Source organism: Octopus bimaculoides, chromosome 25 (genome assembly GCF_046866305.1).
Source record: "Octopus bimaculoides isolate indiv1 chromosome 25, ASM4686630v1, whole genome shotgun sequence".
Taxonomy (NCBI): Eukaryota; Metazoa; Mollusca; class Cephalopoda; order Octopoda; family Octopodidae; genus Octopus; species Octopus bimaculoides.
Genome location: NC_142952.1, coordinates 19,940,087 through 19,964,893, shown reverse-complemented (window position 1 = coordinate 19,964,893; position 24,807 = coordinate 19,940,087). Strand labels below are relative to the sequence as shown.

The window sequence follows — 24,807 nt, the reverse complement described above, 5'->3', positions numbered from 1 at the left end:
GTTGGTGCTTATGAAAGAAATTCTGAAAATAATAGTCATCATATTCATAGTACATTTGATCTAGTACATGGAGCTTTATCAGAGTGAATACAAATGTGTGTAATAAAATGAATGAAGGGAAGAGGGAAAAGGAAAGAACAGGGCTTTGCCATAAGACTCAATATATTAAAATCATACCATCTTGCAGCGTGGAGCTTGAAGTTGATAGGGAAAAGAGTGACCTAGCAGTGGACTAGACCAAAAGAGTGAACTAGTAGTGGTCTAGACCACTGCTCGTTCACTCTTTTGCTTATCGACTTCAAGCTCCATGCTGAAAAATGATGTTATTTTAATATATTGAGCCTTCTGGCCTCTTCTCAAGGCCCTGTTCTTTCTTCTTCCCTCTTCCCTTCGTTCATTTTATTATAGGCATTTCTATTCACTCTGATGAAGCTCCATGTAGTACATCAAATGTGATAGGAAGATGACAAATATTCTTTTCAGAATTTCTTTTGTAAGCTCCGACTAACATTGGAAGTGGAAACAGCCGTAAGAAATGTTATATCATGTTTTGTATTAAAAAATAATCAACCGCTGTAGTTCAATTTGTTTGTTTGTTGATCAAATTTTCTCCATTTTCTGATTATTTATATAAATATATATATATATATATATATATATATATATATAAGTACACACATACATATATATATGTATGTATATATATCTATATATATATATGTATGTACATATATATATATACATATTTATATACATACATATATATATATGTATATATATATATATACATACATATATATATATATATATATATATCTATATATATATATATATGTATGTATATATATATATATATATATATATATATATATATATATATATATATATATATATATATATATTATTTTGCTTAAAAGAGTTCCAACACTGTCTGTTTTTTATGTTTTATTTATATTCCTGCAGAACTAATGTGGGGTATAGAATATGGAATATACAATATATAATATGATATACAATATACAATATAAAATAAAATAAAATAAAAATGGATGGCACCATGAAAGAAAGTATTGAATGTAGATGAAATATTGAGTGTTCAATATAAAGGATCAAATATATAAATATATAAATATATATATATAAAGGCGACTCGAGTTTCAGGGCTATTTCCCTTCGTCATGGCCGGTATGACAGACTTTAACAGACTGTAATAAGTTGGCTGGTTTTCTGTCTTTTATACCAATTCTTTTGGACGGCAGCAGTAGGTGTTTGGCTATTTTTAGAATTGATGTTAAATCTATTTTTAGACATGATGATATTTTAATTTGTTGTTTTGTGTGGGTTGTAGAGATAAGATTTTTAAACCCCAGTAGGTGTTTGGCTGTTCTTAGAAATGATGCCAAATCTATTTATAGAAATGATGATATCTGAGAGATTTTTTGTGTTTTGGTTACAGGGATAAGATTTTTAAACCCCAAGTAAGATGGGTTTAATCATTGTTTGTTAAGAGTGGGTTTGAATTTCTTAATAAAGTCCTTTTCTTTGCATTTTCTTTCAATTTCATTCCGGTTGTAAAGTTTATGGAATGGAAATATAATAAAAGTTTGATGACCACATGTTGCTAGATGGTTACTCAGTGGTATTTGGTGGACTTCTGGGTTTTTAATCTGTTGTCGATGTACCCGTGAGCGTTCCGATAGTGCATTACCTGTCTGGCCAACGTACAATTCTTCACAATTAGGGCATTTGATGCAGTAGATTAGATTTCTACTTTTGCAGTTCATGTTCGCATTGGTGAATATTTTCCCCGTTTTTGTGTTCATATATGGGCCGGTATGGATTGATCGGCATGTGCCGCATCGGCTATCATTGCATTTGGATACAGTGAATGTTTGATTTTTGTTGCTGAGGTCAAACCTTGCCTTTGTTAATAGTTTTTTCAAGTTTTTAGGTTGTCTCTTACTGAGAGTTATATTTTGATCTGTAATGATATTTCTCAATTCCTTACTTTGTGCAAGGATCGGTAAGTTCGCTTTGGCGATATTAAAGATGTTCCGGTGGCATGGATTTTGTGTCACTATAAATGGAATGATCTTTTCCTGTTTGTCTTTTCTTTGCGGTGTCCTCAGTTGTTGTATGGGTATTTTCGAAGCCCGCTGAATACCATTTTCTATGAGTCGTGATGGGTATTTTTGCTTCACCAGAAATTCTTTCAGTTCCATCAGGCGTTGATTTCTGGTCTCTATATCCTCTACAATAGTACATATTCTCCTGGCTAGGCAGTATGGTATGTTGCGTTTTGTATGGGGTGGATGGCACGATTTAAAGTTCAAGTATTGGTGTGTGTCTGTGTGTTTGTAATATATATCTGTGGTAATGGCGGTGTTCTTTTTAATTACCATTATATCTAGAAATGGTAATTTGCTACTGTTCATCTCCTTTGTGAATTGGATGGATGGGTGTAGGTTGTTCAGGAGGGTGTTAAGCATGGAAGAGATACCTGGACGATTGCTTCATAATCTGGACCAAACCTCAAAGCATTGTGGAAGAATTTAACACCCTCCTGAACAACCTACACCCATCCATCCAATTCACAAAGGAGATGAACAGTAGCAAATTACCATTTCTAGATATAATGGTAATTAAAAAGAACACCGCCATTACCACAGATATATATTACAAACACACAGACACACACCAATACTTGAACTTTAAATCGTGCCATCCACCCCATACAAAACGCAACATACCATACTGCCTAGCCAGGAGAATATGTACTATTGTAGAGGATATAGAGACCAGAAATCAACGCCTGATGGAACTGAAAGAATTTCTGGTGAAGCAAAAATACCCATCACGACTCATAGAAAATGGTATTCAGCGGGCTTCGAAAATACCCATACAACAACTGAGGACACCGCAAAGAAAAGACAAACAGGAAAAGATCATTCCATTTATAGTGACACAAAATCCATGCCACCAGAACATCTTTAATATCGCCAAAGCGAACTTACCGATCCTTGCACAAAGTAAGGAATTGAGAAATATCATTACAGATCAAAATATAACTCTCAGTAAGAGACAACCTAAAAACTTGAAAAAACTATTAACAAAGGCAAGGTTTGATCTCAGCAACAAAAATCAAACATTCACTGTATCCAAATGCAATGATAGCCGATGCGGCACATGCCGATCAATCCATACCGGCCCATATATGAACACAAAAACAGGGAAAATATTCACCAATGCGAACATGAACTGCAAAAGTAGAAATCTAATCTACTGCATCAAATGCCCTAATTGTGAAGAATTGTACGTTGGCCAGACAGGTAATGCACTATCGGAACGCTCACGGGTACATCGACAACAGATTAAAAACCCAGAAGTCCACCAAATACCACTGAGTAACCATCTAGCAACATGTGGTCATCAAACTTTTATTATATTTCCATTCCATAAACTTTACAACCGGAATGAAATTGAAAGAAAATGCAAAGAAAAGGACTTTATTAAGAAATTCAAACCCACTCTTAACAAACAATGATTAAACCCATCTTACTTGGGGTTTAAAAATCTTATCCCTGTAACCAAAACACAAAAAATCTCTCAGATATCATCATTTCTATAAATAGATTTGGCATCATTTCTAAGAACAGCCAAACACCTACTGGGGTTTAAAAATCTTATCCCTACAACCCACACAAAACAATAAATTAAAATATCATCATGTCTAAAAATAGATTTAACATCAATTCTAAAAATAGCCAAACACCTACTGCTGCCGTCCAAAAGAATTGGTATAAAAGACAGAAAACCAGCCAACTTATTACAGTCTGTTAAAGTCTGTCATACCGGCCATGACGAAGGGAAATAGCCCTGAAACTCGAGTCGCCTTTATATATATATATTTATATTTATATATTTATATATTTGATCCTTTATATTGAACACTCAATATTTCATCTACATTCAATACTTTCTTTCATGGTGCCATCCATTTTTATTTTATTTTATTTTATATTGTATATTGTATATCATATTATATATTGTATATTCCATATTCTATACCCCACATTAGTTCTGCAGGAATATAAATAAAACATAAAAAACAGACAGTGTTGGAACTCTTTTAAGCAAAATAATATATTCCTCTATACACAATCATACAAAAAAATCCACCTTTTTTGTATTTATTTTTACTTGCATATATATATATATATATATATATATATATATATATATATCCTCATCATCATTTAACGTCCGCCTTCCATGCTACCATGGGTTGGACGATTTGACTGAGGACTGGTGAACCAGAAGGCTGCACCAGGCTCCAATCTGATCTTGCCCCAACAGGTCTTCGCAAGCCGAGTTTAGTGTCCAATGAAGGAGAAGTTGGCATGAGTGCCAGTCGTCGAATTTGGATCGATTTCATTTGCCTCAACAGGTCTTCGCAAACAGAGTTTAGTGTCCAATGAAGGAAAGGTACGCATAAGTGGGCTGGCTACACCCCTGGCAGAGGCCTCGGATTATGGTATCACTTGGCTTGCCAAGTCTTCTCACGCACTGCATATTTCCAAAGGTCTCGGTCACAAGTCATTGCCTTGGTGAGGCCTAATGTTCAAACGACGTGGTTCACCACCTCATCCCAGATCTTCCTGGGTCTACCTCTTCAACAGGTTCCCTCAACTGCTTGGCTGTGTAACTTTTTCACACAGCTATCCTCATCCATTCTCGCCACATGGCCATACCTGTGCAATTGTCTCTCTTGCACACCACAACTGATGCTTCTTAGGTCCAACTTTTATCTCAAGGCAGTTACACTCTGTCGGGTATGCACACTGACATTACACATCCAACAGAGCATACTGGCTTCATTCTTTGCGAGCTTACACATTTCCTCAGCTGTCACGGCCCATGTTTCACTGCCATGTAGCATGGCTGTTCGTACACATGCGTCATACAGTCTGCCTTTTACTCTGAGTGAGAGGCCCTTTGTCACCAGCAGAGGTAAGAGCTCTCCGAACTTTGCCCAGGCTATTCTTATTATAGCAGCTACACTTTCAGCACACCCTCCCCCACTACTAACTTGGTCACCTAGATAACGGAAGCTATCGACTACATCTAGTTTTTTTCCCTGGAATGTTTTCTGCACATTTTCCCTGTTTATTGTTCCTGAACATTTGCCACATACAAAAACTATCTTTCTAGTTAGCCTTCCTTTGATATTGCTGCACCTCTTATGTGTCCATAGCTTACACTGAGTACATCTTATAGAGTTTCTACCTACGCCTTTTCTACAGATCGAGCAGGGCTATCTACCTGAAGGGGTTTGTGGTTTGTCTACCTTCCTACTTATTAGGACTTTGGTTTTAGCTAGGTTGACTCTAAGGCCCTTGAATTCTAGTCCTTGCTTTCACACCTGAAATTTCTCTAGTTCTGATAGTGACTCAGCAATTACAGCAATGTCATCAGCATAGAGAAGCTCCCAGGTGCATCCTGTCTTGAATTCTTCTGTTATTGCCTGGAGAACTATGATAAATAGGAGGGGGCTGAGGACTGATCTTTGGTGGACCCCTACTTCTACCCGGAATTCTTCACTGTATTCATTGCCAACCCTCACCTTACTGACAGCATCCCTGTACATGGCTCGCACAGCGCTCACTAACCATTCTTCTATCCCTAGTTTCCTCATTCACCACCAGATAAGGGATCAGGGGACCTTGTCAAAGGCTTTCTCCATGTCAATGAAAGCTAGGTACAGAGGTTTATCTTTGGCTAGGTAGTTCTCCTGCAGCTGTCTTACTAGAAATATAGCATCAGTGGTGCTTTTCCCTGGCACAAACCCAAACTGCATCTCATCTACACTGACTCTCTCCCTAATTAGTTGGGATACGACCCTCTCAGTGACTTTCATTACCTGATCCAACAACTTGATACCTCTGTAATTATTTGTATCTAAAGCGTCACTTTGTAGCAGTTGACTATGGTGCTATTACACCAGTCATTGGGTATGACTTCTTCGTGTATCACCTGGTTAACTATACAGGTGACTAGGCTATAGCTGACACTGCCAGATATTTTGAGCATCTCTGCAGTGATTCCTGATGGGCCAGGAGCTTTCCCTATCTTCATACTCTTAATTGCTTTATCTACCACGGTACTATCAACTCGGATAGCTGGTCCCTCTGTTGGGTTGACATTCGGCAGACTCTCTTTCTCCCATTGATTCTCTTTATTGAGCAACCTTTCATAGTGGTGTTTCCAAACCTCTCTCTTTGAAGCCTCATTTAGTGCAAGCAAAGTATCATCCATGCGGACATTTCTGTCCTACAACATCACGATTTTCTATCACACACTGTCTTGCAACACGAAATACCTCAAGTCTTTGGTCCTCACGGCACAGAACATTAGCAAATTTTTTCTTATCTGCTTCCCCTCTGGCTAAATAAACCTGTCTCCTAGCTTCCCTTCTGGCAGTCTGATGCAATTCCCTGCTACCACCGTTCTTCCTGTTCTTCCAAACCTGCTTCTTTTGTCTAATAGCCCTGTCAACAACATTGTTCCACCACCACATTATTTTGGGTTATAAGGGGACTTTGCACCATCCACAGATCTTGTCAGTGGCCCTCAGCAGGTTGTCCCGTAGAAACCTCCAGTTGTATTCTACATCGTGTGAAGCTATATCCCCTTCTATTTCATCAAAGGCTTCGAGTAATAAGTCTCTAAATCTCTGTCCATCCGCAGGATCTTTAAGTTTCCAGACCCTTCTCCTCCATGCTGGTTGTCTTCTGGGCAACCACTTAGCTCTGATCCTGAAGTCACTAACTACTAGTCTATGTTGTGGGGTACATTCTTTGCCTGGGAAGGTTTTGGCATTTATAAGCAGCCATCTTTCTCTTATATATATATTCTTTATTCTTTTACTTGTTTCAGTCATTTGACTGGGCCCATGCTGGAGCACCGTCTTTAGTCAAGCAAATTGATCCCAGGACTTATTCTTTTATAATCCTAGTACTTATTCTATTGGTCTCTTTTGCCAAACTGCTAAGTTACGGGGACGTAAACACAACAGCATCAGTTGTCAAGCAATGTTGGGGGCACAAACACAGACATACAAACATGTACACACTCAAATATATATACGACGGGCTTCTTTCAGTTTCCGTCTACCAAATCCACTCAAGGCTTTGGCCGGCCCAAGGCATAGTAGAAGACACTTGCCCAAGGTGCCACGCTGTGGGACTGAACCCGTTACCATGTGGTTGGTAAGCAAGCTACTTACCACACAGCCACTCCTATATATATGGGTACAGAACATCAAAAAAACGTTAAACATAATGAGAAACGGAAACATAGAAAACGTACTTTTTTCAAACAATGAAAAAAGCAGAGAGACGCGACATGCAACATAAAGAATATTTCCCTTCATCAGTTGTCCATCTGCGTTTCGAAGGTAAAGACAATACGCGACTTCATTGAAACAATCCTTCCAGCAAAGCAAATTAAATAAAATTTGGAATTTTTTGCGGAGGGTGAAAGTGGTAACAAGAACAGGACAGTGAGAACAAGACAGTAAAAACAAAGGGTGAGGGCTGTTGAGCCAAGACAATAGAAAAATTATTAGTAATTAAAATCAAGAAAATGGAGAAGTAGCATTAATATAATTTATTAACTTCAAAAATTCAACATGTTCACTTACAGCAGTTTTGATTTTGACAACAAGGATTAAATTCCAGTAATTAAAACACTTTTAGTGGGCAAAATCTTATATCATCATCATCATCGTCGTCGTCGTTTAACTTCCGCTTTCCATGCTAGCATGGGTTGGACGATTTGACTGCGGACTGGTAAACCAGATGGCTACACCAGGCTCCAATCTGATTTGGCAGAGTTTCTACAGCTGGATGCCCTTCCTAATGCCAACTACTCCGAGAGTGTAGTGGGTGCTTTTACGTGCCACCGGCACGAAGGCCAGTCAGGCGGTACTGGCAACAGCCATGCTCAAAATGGTGTATTTTACGTGCCACCTGCACAGGAGCCAGTTCAGCGGCACTGGCAACGATCTCACTCGAATGTGTTTACACGTGACACCAGCACAAGTGCCAGGAAGGCGACGCTGGGCACAGGTGCCATCACGATTTCGCTTGCCCCAACAAGTCTTCACAAGCCGAGTTTCGTGACCAATGAAGGAGACGACGTTGGCATGGGTGCCAGTCGTCGAATTTAGTTTGATTTCAATTTCACTTGCCTCAACAGGTCTTCGCAAACGGAGTTTAGTGTCCAATGAAGGAAGGTATGCATAAGTGGGCTGGCTACACCCCTGGCAGAGGCCTTGGATTTAGGTCTCACTTGGCTTGCCGGGTTTTCTCACGCACAGCATATTTCCAAAGTTCTTGGTCAAAAGTCATCGCCTCGGTGTTCAAAGGTCGTACCTCACCACCTCATCCCAGGTCTTTCTGGGCCTACCTCTTTCACAGGTTCTCTCAACTGCTAGGGTGTGGCACTTTTTCACACAGCTATCTTCATCCATTCTGGCCACATGACCATACCTGCGCAATTATCTCTCTTGCACACCACAACTGATGCTTCTTAGATTCAACTTTTCTCTCAGGGTACTTACACTCTGTCTAGTATGCACACTGACATTACACATCCATCCATATATATACATATATGAAGAAAACAAAAGCATGTGTGAAGAAGAAGGGGGAGGAGGAGATTTCTATATTTATTTATTCTTGATTTTGTTTACTTTTTTTCTTTGCCTTTTTTTTTTTTTGCTTCTTCTTCACACATGCTTTTGTATCCTTTATATATATATATTAGGATACAAAAGGAATGTCTGAAGAAGAAGCAAAAATAAAAAAAAGAGGAAAGAAGAAAGAAGGCGAGGAAAAAAGTAAATGAAATCAAGAAAAAAAAACATAGAGATCTCTTCCTCCTCCTCCTTCACATATGCTTTTGTTTTCTTCATATATATATGTAACGGTTGAGTTTTTAATTAGTAAACAATATTATGATGATGTCGGTGTCAGCAGTTGTGACGATAAGAATTTGTTGTTATAATTGCATGTTGTAAGATGTGAATGATGGACAATACATGAAGTTTTAAGGAAATATTTATTTACCGTTACATTACAATACCTTGCCTCGATGGGCAGGTTATGATAAATCCAAAAACATGTGAAGTAAAGTTTGTGTTTGTGTCCTCTTCATTGTTTAGTAGTAATTACAGAGATAGAATGATGTTGTAAGAGAATAGAATTAGAGCTAGTGAGAGTTATCGGGTGTGGGACATTGTCTCACAGTGGCTGACAGTAAACTTCATTTCTCCATCTGACCAAGGTTGTAGCTGGTCAGCCAGACTTCGTTGTCACTAGCTGGTGACTGAACTAACTTTTTGCTTGGGGTTTCCTTGCTTTTCTAACAATCCAGAAGGATAGACATATCAATGAGAACAATAGATTTAGTTGGTGGTCTTGTTATCTCTATTCTAGCTTTTGGTGGAGTAGAAGAGGTTAGAAAGGGTCAAGTGGTGAAGACATTATTTCAGCCTAGCTAAAGGCATCTGGAAAATGTAAATCTGCTGTCAGAGAAAAACCATTGTTCCACCGTGGGAAAAGTTCTGTTGCAGTATTAATGTAAATTTGGCTATGGTGGATCGAATCCACTTCATGCATGCAAGATCCACTACACCACTCTCCTCGCCAGTGAGGTTCTGGGAAAGGAAGCGAACGAACAAAAGAGACGAAGAAATACATGGTAAATGCATGGAATGTTTTTACAAAGTGAAATTCGTCTGGTGCTGTTGTCGTGGTTAATTGCTGAGTCAGCAAGGACGACAGTGTAAGCATGCTGGAGTGATGCGCGAGACATAATTTTCTCTGTTAATTACGTGACCAAACGGAGGTCTAACAGGGGGAAATTACGTCTAAACATGAGCGCAGAGCATGTGAACATCCGATGTGCTTTTAGTCGGGATTAGAATTGAGCTGATACAGACATGTTGCAAAACAAGGCGAAAGATGCATAATAGAGATGCAAGCGCATTACAAATCAGTGTGCAGTATTGAATATACCAGTGATTAATGCAGTAAGGCTGAGGCTGCCAGCCGGTGCATGAGGTATTATATGCCTCGATCGTGCAGGAACAAAAGTGTGGCATGCTGGCTCATTGTAAAGGACAAACAACTTTCTCTATGTTTGCGTGACCGACATAAGGTCTTACAGAGATGAGTTGTGTCTACAAGGGTGCAGTGAGCATGGAAAATAAGCGAGAAAGGCATGTGGTGCATGAATGTGACAAAGTTAGCATGTGTGTGTGTGTGTAACAGTGTATGCAACAATACAAACATTTTCAAAGCGAAGGAGAAAAAAATATATATACATGCAAAATGTGAATAATAACATAGAACATTCAAAAAAGATATGCGCATGAATTTAGCTGTTTTAGTGAAACAAGTCATTGCAGAATATGTGCATCGCGAACTGGGCATTGCAGAATGTGTGCATCATGCAATGTGTGCATCGTGCAATGTGTGTATTGCAGAATGTGTGCATCACAGTATATGTGCATCACGGAATATGTGCATCGCGGAATATGTGCTTCGTGGAATGTGTGCATCGCGGTATATGTGCATCGCGGAATGTGTAACTCGTCAACAAATGAAAGTGTCCAGTGCAAACAGAACAATAAAATAAGCAAAAATGACAAACTTAGATGAAGATAGTGTCGTTTGTGAAAAATCTACTGCTGAAAGTGAAAAGATGTGCATGCAAAGAAAAAGAGTGTTGAAAGTCTATGTGAGAGTCTTATGTACGTGTGTGCTCCCATATTTTCTTCCAGTTAGTTTCTGTGCATGTAGCTGTCAAAATGTTGCGCTTAAAGGCTTTCATGGTTGGCAAATACCTTGTGTGTCGGCAGTGTTGCATTGTTGTGAAGTGCATCATAGATTACATCGCAGTGTTGAGCTTTTTGTTGGAGGTCGAAGGAGGGTGCATCTTGGCGGTGATGAAGGTTGTCATTAATTTTCCCTTTGGTTTAGCGACTGTTGATATCCTAGTTCTTTAGTTCAAATCAGCAAAAATGCAGAAGGTAGTAATTCTTTCGCTCAGGGTCACAAGTTGTGACTGTTAGTAATGCAGCTTCAGAAGGCAGCAATTCTTTTTTCACGGGGTCACCAATTGTAACTGTTAGATTTTATTGTTGTAGCGATGTGTGTTATGGTGCAACGTCATGATCGCCAGTTTGTAACGATAAAGTTTTTAGTTGTAACGATAATAATTTGTGTAGAAGTCGAGGGTCACCAATTATAATGGGAGATATTAATTAGTAAACAATATTATAATGACGTCGGTGTCAGCAGTTGTGACGATACGAATTTGTTGTTATAATTGCATGTTGTAAGATGTGAATGATGGACAATACATGAAGTTTTAAGGAAATATTTATTTACCGTTACATTACAATACCTTGCTTCAACGGGCAGGTTATGATAAATCCAAAAACATGTGAAGTAAAGTTTGTGTTTGTGTCCTCTTCATTGTTTAGTAGTAATTACAGAGATAGAATGATGTTGTAAGAGAATAGAATTAGAGCTAGTGAGAGTTATCGGGTGTGGGACATTGTCTCACAGTGGCTGACAGTAAACTTCATTTCTCCATCTGACCAAGGTTGTAGCTGGTCAGCCAGACTTCATTGTCACTAGCTGGTGACTGAACTAACTTTTTGCTTGGGGTTTCCTTGCTTTTCTAACAATCCAGAAGGATAGACATATCAATGAGAACAATAGATTTAGTTGGTGGTCTTGTTATCTCTATTCTAGCTTTTGGTGGAGTAGAAGAGGTTAGAAAGGGTCAAGTGGTGAAGACATTATTTCAGCCAAGCTAAAGGCATCTGGAAAATGTAAAACTGCTGTCAGAGAAAAACCATTGTTCCACCATGGGAAAAGTTCTGTTGCAGTGTTAATTTAAATTTGGCTATGGTGGATCGAATCCACTTCATGCATGCAAGATCCACTACATACATATATATACATATATATATATATATATATATATATATATATATATATATAATATTAGGGACAAAATACCAAAATTACAGGCAAAAAACTCAATTAAAATCAATTTATAAAAAATTAAAATTAAATTGAGCCTTATAGATAAAGTATATATATATATATATATATATATATATATATATATATGAGATTTTGCCCAATAAAAATGTTTTAATTACTGGAATTTAATCCTTTTTGTCAAAATCAAAACTGCTGTAAGTGAACATAACATGCTGAATTTTTGCAGTTAATAAATTATATTAATGCTACTTCTCCATTTTCTTGATTTTAATTTCTATACATACATACATATATGTAGGAGTGGCTATGTAGTAAGTAGCATGCTTACCAACCACATGGTTATGGGTTCAGTCCCACTGCATGGCACCTTGGGCAAGTGTCTTCAACTATAGCCTTGGGCCGACCAAAGCCTTGTGAGTGGATTTGGTAGACGGAAACTGAAAGAAGCCCATGTGTATGTATATGTTTGTATGTCTGTGTTTGTCCCACCATCGCTTGACAACTGATGCTGTTGTGTTTACTTCCCTGTAACTTAGTGGTTTGGCAAAAGAGACTGATAGAATAAGTACTAGGCTTACAAAAGAATAAGTCCTGGGGTCGATTTGCTTGACAGATGTTTATTAATATGTCACATGTTTTATAAATATTAGCGCTTGCACCTATTCTTGTAGGTTCTTCATATATATATATATATATATATATATATTGCAAGACAGTGTAGGAGAGAGAATAGTGATGTTGTAGGAGAGAAATGTGTGCGCATGGATGATGGTACGCTTGCACTAAATGAGGCTGCAAAGAAAGAGGTCTGGAGATGCCATTACGATAGATTGCTTAATAAAGAGAATGAATGGGAGAAAGAGAGCCTGCCGTATGTCGACCCAACAGAGGGACCAGCTATCCGAGTTGACAGTAACAGGGTAGATAAAGCAATTAAGAGTATGAAGGCAGGGAAAGCCCCCGGCCCATCAGGAATCACTGCAGAGATGCTCAAAATATCTGGCAGTGTTACGAACCAGGTGATACACGAAGGAGTCATACCCAATGACTGGTGTAGCAGCACCATAGTAAACTGCTACAAAGGTAAAGGTGACGCTTTAGATACTAATAATTACAGAGGCATCAAGCTGTTAGACCAGGTTATGAAAGTTACGGAGAGAGGGTCATAGCCCAACTAATTAGGGAGCGAATCAATTTAGATGAGATGCAGTTTGGGTTCGTGCCAGGTAAAAGCACCACTGATGCCATATTTCTAGTGAGACAGCTGCAAGAGAAATATCTAGCCAAGGATAAACCTCTGTACCTGGCCTTCGTTGACATGGAGAAAACCTTCGACAGGGTCCCCCGATCCCTTATCTGGTGGTCAATGAGGAAACTTGGGATAGAAGAATGGTTAGTAAGAGCTGTGCGAGCCATGTACAGAGATGCTGTCAGTAAGGTGAGGGTTGGAAATGAGTACAGTAATGAATTCCGGGTAGAGGTAGGGAGTCCACCAAGGTTCCGTCCTCAGCCCCCTCCTATTTATCATAGTCCTCCAGGCGATCACAGAGGAATTCAAGGCAGGTTGCCCCTGGGAGCTCCTCTATGCTGATGACCTTGCACTAATTGCGGAGTCACTATCAGAACTAGAGGAGAAGTTTAAGGTGTGGAAGCAAGGACTAGAATCGAAGGGCCTTAGAGTCAACCTAGCAAAAATCAAAATCCTAATAAGTAGGAAGGTAGATAAAACACAAACCCCTTCAGGTAGATGGCCTTGCTCAGTATGCAGTAAAGGAGTAGATAGTAACTCTATAAGATGTACCTGGTGCAAGCTATGGACACATAAGAGGTGCAGCAATATCAAAGGCAGATTAACTACGAAGTTAGTTTTTGTATGTGGCAGATGTTCAGGTGCAATAAACACTGTAAACAAACAGGAAACAACTTCTATCTCATTCCAGGGAGAAAAACTAGAGGTAGTCGATAGCTTCCGCTATCTGGGTGATCAAGTTAGTAGTGGGGGTGGGTGCGCTGAAAGTGTAACTGCTAGAATAAGAATAGCCTGGGCCAAGTTTAGAGAGCTCTTACCTCTGCTGGCGACAAAGGGCCTCTCACTCAGAGTAAAAGGCAGACTGTATGACGCATGTGTACGAACAGCCATGCTACATGGCAGTGAAACATGGGCTGTGACTGCTGAGGACATGCGTAAGCTCGCAAGGAATGAAGCCAGTATGCTCCGCTGGATGTGTAATGTAAATGTGCATACCCATCAGAGTGTAAGTATCTTGAGAGAAAAGCTGAACATAAGAAGCATCAGTTGTGGTGTGCAAGAGAGACGATTGCGCTGGTTTGGACATGTGGTGAGAATGAATGAGGATAGCTGCGAGAAAAAGTGCCACTCCCTAACAGTTGAGGGAACCCGTGGAAGAGGTAGGCCCAGGAAGACCTGGGCTGAGGTGGTGAGGCAAGACCTTCGAACATTGGGCCTCACTGAGGCGATGACTACTGACCGAGACCTTTGGAAATGTGCTGTGCGTGAGAAGACCCGGCAAGCCAAGTGAGATCGTTGCCAGGGCCCCTGGACTGGCTCTTGTGCGGGTGGCACATAAGATGTACCATCCTGAGCGTGACCGTTGCCAGTACCGCCTGACTGACCTTGTAGGGTTTTCAATCGAGATCGTTGCCAGTGCCCCTGGACTGGCTCTTGTGCGGGTGGCACATAAAAGACACTATTTCGAGCGTGGCCGTTTTCGTGCGGGTGACACGTAAAAGCACCCACTACACTCTCTGAGTGGTTGGCGTTAGGAAGGGCATCCAGCTGTAGAAACTCTGCCAAATTAGATTGGAGCCTGGTGTTGCCATCTGGTTTCACCAGTCCTCAGTCAAATCGTCCAACCCATGCTAGCATGGAAAGCGGACGTTAAACGATGATGATGATGATGATATATATATATATATAGGCACAGGACTGGCTGTGTGGTAAATAGCTTGCTTACCAACCACATGGTTCCAGGTTCAGTCCCACTGCATGGCGCCTTGAGCAAGTTTCTTCTACTATAGCCTCAGGCTCTTCAAAGCTTTGTGAGTGGATTTGGTAGATGGAAACTGAAAGAATCCTGTTGTATATATATATATGTATGTATGTTTGTGTTTGTCTCCCCAACATCGCTTGAGAACCGATGCTGGTGTGTTTATGTCCCCGTAAGTTAGTGGTTTGGCAAAAGTGAACAATAGAATAAGTACTAGGCTTACAAAGAACAAGTCCTGGGGTTAATTTGCTTGACTAAAGGCAGTGCTCCAGCATGGCTGCAGTCAAATGACTGAAACAAGTAAAAGAAAAAAAGCGTTAAAGGATATATATTTATTTTTTAAATATTTTTTTCCTTCTTCTCTGTATATCTTTTTTGTATGTATACTTGTAAGAAAAAAATGTTTTGCTATTTAGGCAACCAATAAAGCATATACTTTTCAGTTTGAAAACAGCTACTTGAAGCCTGTAACTCATATCAGAGTAACTCACTGTAAACAACATTATTATTAAGATAGAATAAAAATGGTCCCCTCAAAAAAAGCCATCTCTGCTCATTTTTCAATTCTTATACTATACAAAAGCTGCGTCTCATCTGTCCGAAGCCATTAGTAATTAGATAGAGGAAAAGTAGAGTTAGAGAGAGAGAGAGGGAAGTAGAGTTGTGAAGGGGAGGGAAAGAAAGAGAGACAGAGAGAGAGAGAGACATACACACAAAGAGAGAGAGGGAGAACATGCGTATGTCAAAGGAATGTCTGTCCAAAGCCATCAGTAATTAGATGGAAGAAAAGAGGGAATGAAATAGAAAGTGTGGTTATTTTTATATCTCATGCTGTGTAAATGAGATTCAAATATTGTCATGCCTGCCCATGTCTGTCTGTCCAAAGCCATGGTAATATTTTGGTGAGGTATGTGTAGGGTTATGTTCAATTTATACCTTTTGTACACAATGTGTAGTGTACCAATAGAGAAAGGGGGCAATTCGAAAATGAGTTATTAAAAAAAAAATTCTTTACATCCCTTCTGTGGATAATTTTATCAAATTTTGTACACTTTAGAGACAACAGGTCATTTTCATCATATTCATAAGATCTGATGTCACTAAAGAAGGAATAGATTATTTCCTTTGATTTAGTGGTATGTGAAAACATGTAGGTAATTTACAAATGCATGCGTGTATGTAGTATAGAACTAGTCAGTACTGAAACTAATGCCATCTTAATTCCCTATGGAGAAATAAACTGGAGAGATACTTATGTGTGCGAGTATGTCTAAAAGTATTGACTCTTTTATCTCTGGTGACAAAAATTTAGGTACACAAGAAAAATGTGCTGCTGCAGAGTATGGCAATAAATGGTGTTGGAGGTGAGGGATGAAAGAATTGAATGGTGTGAAATGGGTGAAGGAAGAGAGAAAGAGACAGACAGATAGATAGATAGATAGATAGATAGATAGAGATTTATGATACTAGTAATGCACACATACACACACACACATATATATATATGAACAGAGATGAAAATTAACTGGTCATTTTATTCCCACCAGTCAGTTTGTAAATTCAGCAAAAACATAAGATAAAACTTCCATCATTGATACAAAGGCTTTTGCATCTGAGAAAATTCACGGAATATTTTTTGTTTCTTTTTGAGGATATTTTCCAAAAGTTTATACTGAAATCTATTTGAAGAAATCGTTAAAAAAATTTGCTTAAACTGAAATCTCTTTGTGCTTGATTCAAGTAAAACAAAGTTCGTCAATATTGAGAGGAATATTTAAAATTTGGATTTATACCTGCTATCCACGATAAACTGTTACCAAGTTATGGGCGAAAAACTCGGTGCACGTTTGATTGTTTGGGACAAGGCACTCACGTGTCATCGTTATTTATTTGAAGCGCTGAATCGAATACTGAAGGATATAATGAACACCAATTTGATCTTAGGCGGCAAATTGATAATTCAAGGTGGTGATTTCCGTCAAATTCTTTCAGTGGTTCAAAGAGCACAAAGGCCTTCTCTAATTGGAACATGTTTGAAAAAATCCATAATTTGGCATGAATGCGAAGTACTTCATCTCACCACTCATATGAGAGTGCAAAACTGTCTCAGCAGTAATGATACCACCTCTCAAGCTCAACTGGCATATCATTATGTTTGGTTATTGCAAATTGGTGATGGAAGAATCCCCAATGTTCAAAGACAACTATATGATGATTTAATAGAGATTCCTCAGCAAGTTCATATCAACAGCAAGGAGGATTTGATCACCCATATCTATGAAGATTTAGAGGTTAATTGTAACAATGCCCAATGGTTATCATTGTGAACAATATTAACAACAAAGAATGAAGAAGTTGACAATCTTAATAACCACATTCAGAAATTTCCAGGTGAGACATACTCTGAGGAGTATTGATTCCATTGCAGAAGATCAACAATCTGCACTCTCTGCTCCTGAATTCCTGAATTCTCTTAATATAAGTGGCTGCCACCTCACATTATCAAATTAAAAACGGGTGTTCCTATAATGTTGCTAAGACACTTAGATCAGAGAAATGGGCAGTGCAATGGCACACATTATAGTGTTATCAGTGTCAGATAATATGATCATTGCAAGTAAAATAACTGGTGTTGATGCAGGATGCACACTTTCGATTCTCCGCAATATTCTGCAACCATCTGATACCAATTTGCTCTTTACTTTGAAAAGACGCCAATTTCCAGTCAGACCTGCTTTTACGATGTCTATAAACAAAAGTCAAGGACAAGCCCTTTCTAAGTGTGGCAGCTACATGCTTGCACCCATTTTTACTCATGACCAATTATATGTTGCTCTTAGTAGAGTTGGGGATCCAGTGAATCTTAAAATATTTGCTGATCAAAAAGAATTTACCAGATCAGGAACAAGTAGACATCATAATGAAAATGTAAGAAGACTTACGCGTAATGTTGTCTACACAGAAATAGTGTAAATATATTATCATTATTAATAAATCATAGGGCAGCAAAAAAAATTTTAGAAATTTAATTTACCACCAGTGGTCCAGCGAGAATAAAAATTAGTCAATAGACTATATATATATTATTCATTTAAAATACAGAGATGCCTATAATAGGACATCTAACCCGCTAGAAAGAGCAGCAAAAAACTCTATACCACAAAAATAGGGATAATTTCGAAAGAGAATGAAAAATAAAAACTTTTACCAATCTATACTCTGTACCATGGTTTCAAGTTATTTAGCAAGATAAACATATATCTTGCTCGGCAACTATCTTCAGCAGAGTACCGGGACAGCGTGTAAACACGAGTCATAGGAAAACACGACTTGTGCTTACATGCTTAATTTTTCAAAATTTACCGCGCATGTGCGGTTTAACTTATCGGCAGTAAATATAAAACAAAAGCTGATTTTTTCTTCAGAAATTAGCCAAAAATATATTATCATTATTAATAAATCATAGGGCAGCAAAAAAAATTTTAGAAATTTAATTTACCACCAGTGGTCCAGCGAGAATAAAAATTAGTCAATAGACTATTTATATATATTATTCATTTAAAATACAGAGATGCCTATAATAGGACATCTAACCCGCTAGAAAGAGCAGCAAAAAACTCTATACCACAAAAATAGGGATAATTTCGAAAGAGAATGAAAAATAAAAACTTTCGAAATTATCCCTATTTTTGTGGTATAGAGTTTTTTGTTGCTCTTTCTAGCGGGTTAGATGTCAGAAATAGTGTAAATATTGATATGCTGCCTATGCAAAAAGTACAGATTTGCTTAATATTTTCTTTGTTATTTCATTACTGATTTTGTAAAGTGTTAAATAAGAATATGTAAATGTATTATCAAATTATATCTTTTGTGTATTTCTCAAACAGTAATTGAATTAAATTGAAATGTTATTCTAAACATAGCATTGTTTATTCCTTACTGATGGGTCATGTACAAGTATATATATATATATATATATATATATATATATATATATATATAGAAAAAAATTAAGGTACTCAGAAATCTGGATGGTAGTACATTTACAGATTTTTATTAATATGTCACATGTTTTCAAATTTTTTATTTCACCTTGCAATGCCATCTCTTTATATAGTTTTATTGGGTGTGTAGGGGTGGAGAGAGAGATATATAGGATAGTAAGAGAGGGTGAGGAATGGAGGGAAAAGTGAGAGAGAGTGTGTGTGTGTTTTTGTGTTGGTGTGTGTGTCTGTGTGCGTGTGTGTGTGTCGATGGGAAAGAGAAAAGAAGAAAATTGTATTTGTAGCTGGTCAGTTCTTTCAATGATAAGTTTATTCTTGGCCTTTTAAAGAAATGGCAAAACCAGGTGGTATTGTTTTGAAGAAAGTTGTCCAGTAGGAGAGTGTGTGGGTGTGTTTTTGTGTGTGTATGTGTGTGTGTGCATGCGCGTGTGTGTGTGTGTCTGTGTGTCTGAAATGAGTGTCAATGGAAATTCTTTATGTCAACAAGCCAGAATTCACCGATAACATGTCCGACAGGAGGAACTATGGAAAATTCCACTGAGTGAACACCTAGGAACATGTGGGGAAGGAAAATTTAAGATCTTTCCCTTCTATAAATGCTCAAGAAACGATACCTCCTTCAGGAAAAATATGGAGAAATACTTCATAGCAAAATTCTCACCAAAACTGAATGGCTGAAAACATGAAGATCACAACCCATCTTGGTTTTTCAACTTTGGAACAACAGAGCCTAAAAAACCAGCAAGAAACCCAGATAGTGGGACATTTTTGTACCAACTAGAATTGAACCCAGTTACCTAGGTTCTCATATTTTCTCCTACCTTTTTAAAACTAACCAGCTGTATAGATGTAAACACAATTCCTTCCTCTTCCTTCCTTTCCATTGACACTCCTTTCAGACACACACACACACACACACACACGCAGGCATACATACACACACACACACACACACACAAAAACACACCCACACACTCTCTCCCACTGGACAATGATACCAAAAGATTTTTTTTTTTAAAAACAACTTTCTTCCAAACAATGCCACCTGGTTTTGTCATTTTTTTTAAAAGGCCAAAAATAAACTTGTCATTGGAAGAACTGACCAGCTGTAAACAGAATCTTCTTCTTCCCTCCTCTTCCCATTGACACACCTTTCAAATACACTGGCACACACACACACACACACACACACACGCACACAGACACATACGCACACATACACACACACACACACAAACGCACCCACACACTCTCCTACTGGACAATGACACCAAAGATTCTTTTTGAAAAACAACTTTCTTCAAAACAATGCCACCTGGTTTTGCCATTTCTTTAAAAGGCCAAGAATAAACATATTGAAAGAACTGACAAGCTATAAACACAATTTTCTTCTTTTCTCTTTCCCATCGACACACACACACGCACGCACAGACACACACACCAACACAAAACACACACACTCACACACAAAAACACACACACACTCTCTCTCTCTCACTTTTCCCTCCATTCTTCATCCTCTCTTACTATCCTATATATCTCTCTCTCCACTCCTACACACTCAATAAAACTATATAAAGAGATGGCATCGCAAGGTGAAATAAAAAATTTGAAAATCCTATGTGATTAGGTGAAAAGCGCTTTATATGATTTATAAAACATGTGACATATTAATAAAAATCTGTAAATGTACAACCATCCAGATCTTTGAAACCTTAATTTTTTTCTATAATATAATTCCTGTACATCACCTCCAAACCTTCCAATATATATATATATATATATATATAATACACTCTCTGAGTGGTTGGCGTTAGGAAGGGCATCCAGCTGTAGAAACTCTGCCAAATTAGATTGGAGCCTGGTGTTGCCATCCGGTTTCACCAGTCCTCAGTCAAATCGTCCAACCCATGCTAGCATGGAAGGCGGACGTTAAACGATGATGATGATGATGATGATAATAATAAAGGGTAAAATTAATTAATTAATTAATAATTAATAATTTTACCAAGTTGTTCGGTATGTTAAAATAACCTTTATCGGTAACCTTATACAAAAATTCTATAATTATAAGCATAATTATATTTAGGGTTCAGCAAATTGCTTCACCACATACTGAAATTTAGAAATAGCAGTTACATACTATTCCTCTACCATAAGATATCTCCCAGACAAAAAATTTCCAACAAAAAATTCTGTGAGATGATAATTTTATAATGTTCCAAAGTTATCGTCGTTCTTTGTGATGGCACAGAACACATTCACTTTGGGTGAGTCCCTTTCATGTTCAATTGTGTCATGTGGATTTTCTTCACCCCCATATGTGAGCATTTTGTCCACTTTGCCATTTATATGGAATGTGGCCTTGTCACTGAAAGCAAGACAGTTTTCAAAGTTGTCATCTTCAAGTTTCTCTTGCATATCTTCACTGAATATTTTACACTTTTGTTTGTCAACTGGCTTTAAAGTCTGCACAAGCTAAAGCTTGTAGGGGATTTTTGTATAAGTTTATCGATAAAGGTTATTTTAACATACTGAAGTACTTGGTAAAATTATTAATTAATTAATTAATTTTACCCTTTATTATTATTGAAAATATAATTCACTCCCTGATAGTAAACCGCAGTTTCTGCGGGATTACTCGTAACACACGTGGGTGATTGGGGAAGAATGTGAGTTCTCACTTGTCTGTATAAATTCGGAAGTGCTGGTTTTTGGATATTAGTTATTCGATGTCGCTTGGTCGAATGCGTATTTAATTATTAGTACTCTCAAATTTACAATTGAAATACTACACTGAAGAAGGAAATAAGTGTGTAAAAATTAAAATTTTACATCTCTTTAATCCAGAAACGCATATGTGGTTGATCAAAGCTGGGTGGATTCATTATTTTTTCTCTTTACCTACGTAAATTAAGAGTATTGCTGTCTGGGAGATATCTTATGGTAGAGGAGTAGTATTTAACTGCTATTTATAAATTTCGGTATATGGTGAAGCAATTTGCTGAACCCTAATTATAATTATGCTTATAATTATAGAATTTATATATATATATATATATGAATTACGGAAAAATTTGGATAAGTACTGTTTTTTACTTTGCTAAAGATTTTCTACTATTTGAAAATAATATGTATTATTCATTTGGTTCTTTATAGATTATTTTTAATAGTTAACTTATTTAACACTAAGTTATTTAGAAGTTATAGTTTCATTTCAACATAATATTAGAACTTCGATTTGAATAGTGTTGATATATTTTCGATTATTTTTGATTAATAATATTTGATTAATAATTAATCTTTATAGTTTATATCGTTAAAGATTTTTTAAAATTAAAACTTTGTATATATATATATATAAAGTTTAATCTTTTATTCTTAATAATTTTTTTCTTTCCTAATTTTTTCATTCATAGTTTTTCCATTCATAATTTTTTCATTCATATTTTTATTATTACGTTTGTAGAAATAAATAATCTTGTATTTTTCTATTATTCAATTGATTTTTAATTATAATTAAATAAACGTCTTTAGCTTTAAATAGTATAGCTTTAACTATTACACCGGTTAAATATGTACTAATTTTATCTTCATTATTATTTTAAACTTAAACTTCGTTCAAATTGTATTTAAAACAATGATAATTTAAAACAATGATAATTTATGTAAGATGTTTTTTGTATATAATATACATGTTATTATAATAGATGAAGGGATGATTATTGAATGATTATTATTTTGATATTATGATATTTTTTAAAATAATTTTTCTATCTTTATATAATAAGTATTTCATATTAATTAATTTGGTACTTATTGTTGGTTGAGAGATATATATATCTAATTATTGTTCTACTTACGATCTGACGAGTAGCTATATTTTTTAATAGAATTTATTTTCGATAATTTCAATTGATTTTAATTGATTTAAATTTCTTTTCTATTTGAAAATTAGTTATGAAGCACGTGTAATCTTTTTATTATATTTATCTTATGATATTTACTTTACTTTATATTATACTCATTTGTTGTGCTTTTAATTATTAATTTTTCTATATGTGATAGTGGATTTTCATCGATGAGTTCTTGAAACTTGGTTATTTTCCCTAAAACTATATATATATATATATCATCATCATCATCATCATCATCGTTTAACGTCCGCTTTCCATGCTAGCATGGGTTGGACGATTTGACTGAGGACTGGTGAAACCGGATGGCAACACCAGGCTCCAGTCTGATTTGGCAGAGTTTCTACAGCTGGATGCCCTTCCTAACGCCAACCACTCAGAGAGTGTAGTGGGTGCGTTTACGTGTCACCCGCACGAAAACGGCCATGCTCGAAATGGTGTCTTTTATGTGCCACCCGCACAAGCCAGTCCAGGGGCACTGGCAACGATCTCGCTCGAAAATCCTACAGGAGCCAGTCAGGCGGTACTGGCAATGGCCACGCTCAAAATGGTGCATCTCATGTGCCACCCGCACAAGAACCAGTCCAGGGGCACTGGCAACGATCTTACTTGGCTTGCCTGGTCTTCTCATGCACAACACATTTCCAAAGGTCTCGGTCAGTAGTCATCGCCTCGGTGAGGCCCAATGTACGAAGGTCTTGCCTCACCACCTCAGCCCAGGTCTTCCTGGGCCTACCTCTTCCACGGGTTCCCTCAACTGTTAGGGTGTGGCACTTTTTCACGCAGCTATCCTCCTCCATTCTCACCACATGTCCATACCAGCGCAATTGTCTCTCTTGCACGCCACAACTGATGCTTCTAATGTTCAGCTTTTCTCTCAAGATACTTACACTCTGACGGGTATTCACATTGACATTACACATCCAACGGAGCATACTGGCTTCATTCCTTGCGAGCTTACGTATGTCCTCAGCAGTTACATATATATATATATATATATATATATATATATATATATATATATATATATATATATATATATATATATATATATATATATATATATATATACATACATACATATACATGCATGCACATATATATATATATATATACAGGATGTCCCAAAAAATGTGACATCATTTGAGATGTCCATATCGGAGTGACTGCAAAGTCAAGAGAAATGAAACTTAATAGGCTTAATTTTGAACATAACAAGTTATATTCTACAGATTTCCAACAAAAAATTATGTGAGATGATAATTTTATAATGTTCCAAAGTTATCACAGTTCTTTGAGATGGCATAGAACACATTCACTTTTGGTGAGTCCCTTTCATGTTAAATTGTGTCAATTGGATTTTCTTCAACCCCAAATGTGAGCATTTGTCCACTTTGCCATTTATATGGAACGTGGCCTTGTCACTGAAAGCAAGATGGTTTTCAAAGTTGTCATCTTCAAGTTTCTCTTGCATATCTTCACAGAACATTTTACACTTTTGTTTGTCAGCTGGCTTTAAAGTCTGCACAAGCTAAAGCTTGTAGGGGGTCAGCCACAAGTGTTTTCTTATGGCACACCAAACAGTTGACTTGGCGATCCAGGTTTCCAGACTTGCTCTTTGCACAGATTTCTTTGGACTCTGACTAAGCATTTCCTGAAGTTTGTTCACCATCTCTTCTGAAACCGCTGGCTGTTCAGATCCTTTTTTCCAACACAAACAGCCTTCCTCTTGAAACTTCTTATACCATGTCCAAATCTGCTTCCCTGTTGGCACTTGTTTATGAAATCTTCTAAC

General features: G+C 37.3%; 1 protein-coding gene across 6 annotated transcripts in view; it reads left to right on the top strand.

The window, feature by feature from the left end:
• Positions 1-24,807, top strand: part of LOC106882261 (coiled-coil domain-containing protein 73) — a 295,558-nt gene that overhangs the window by 85,917 nt on the left and 184,834 nt on the right. The gene's annotated exons all lie outside the window — the stretch shown is intronic.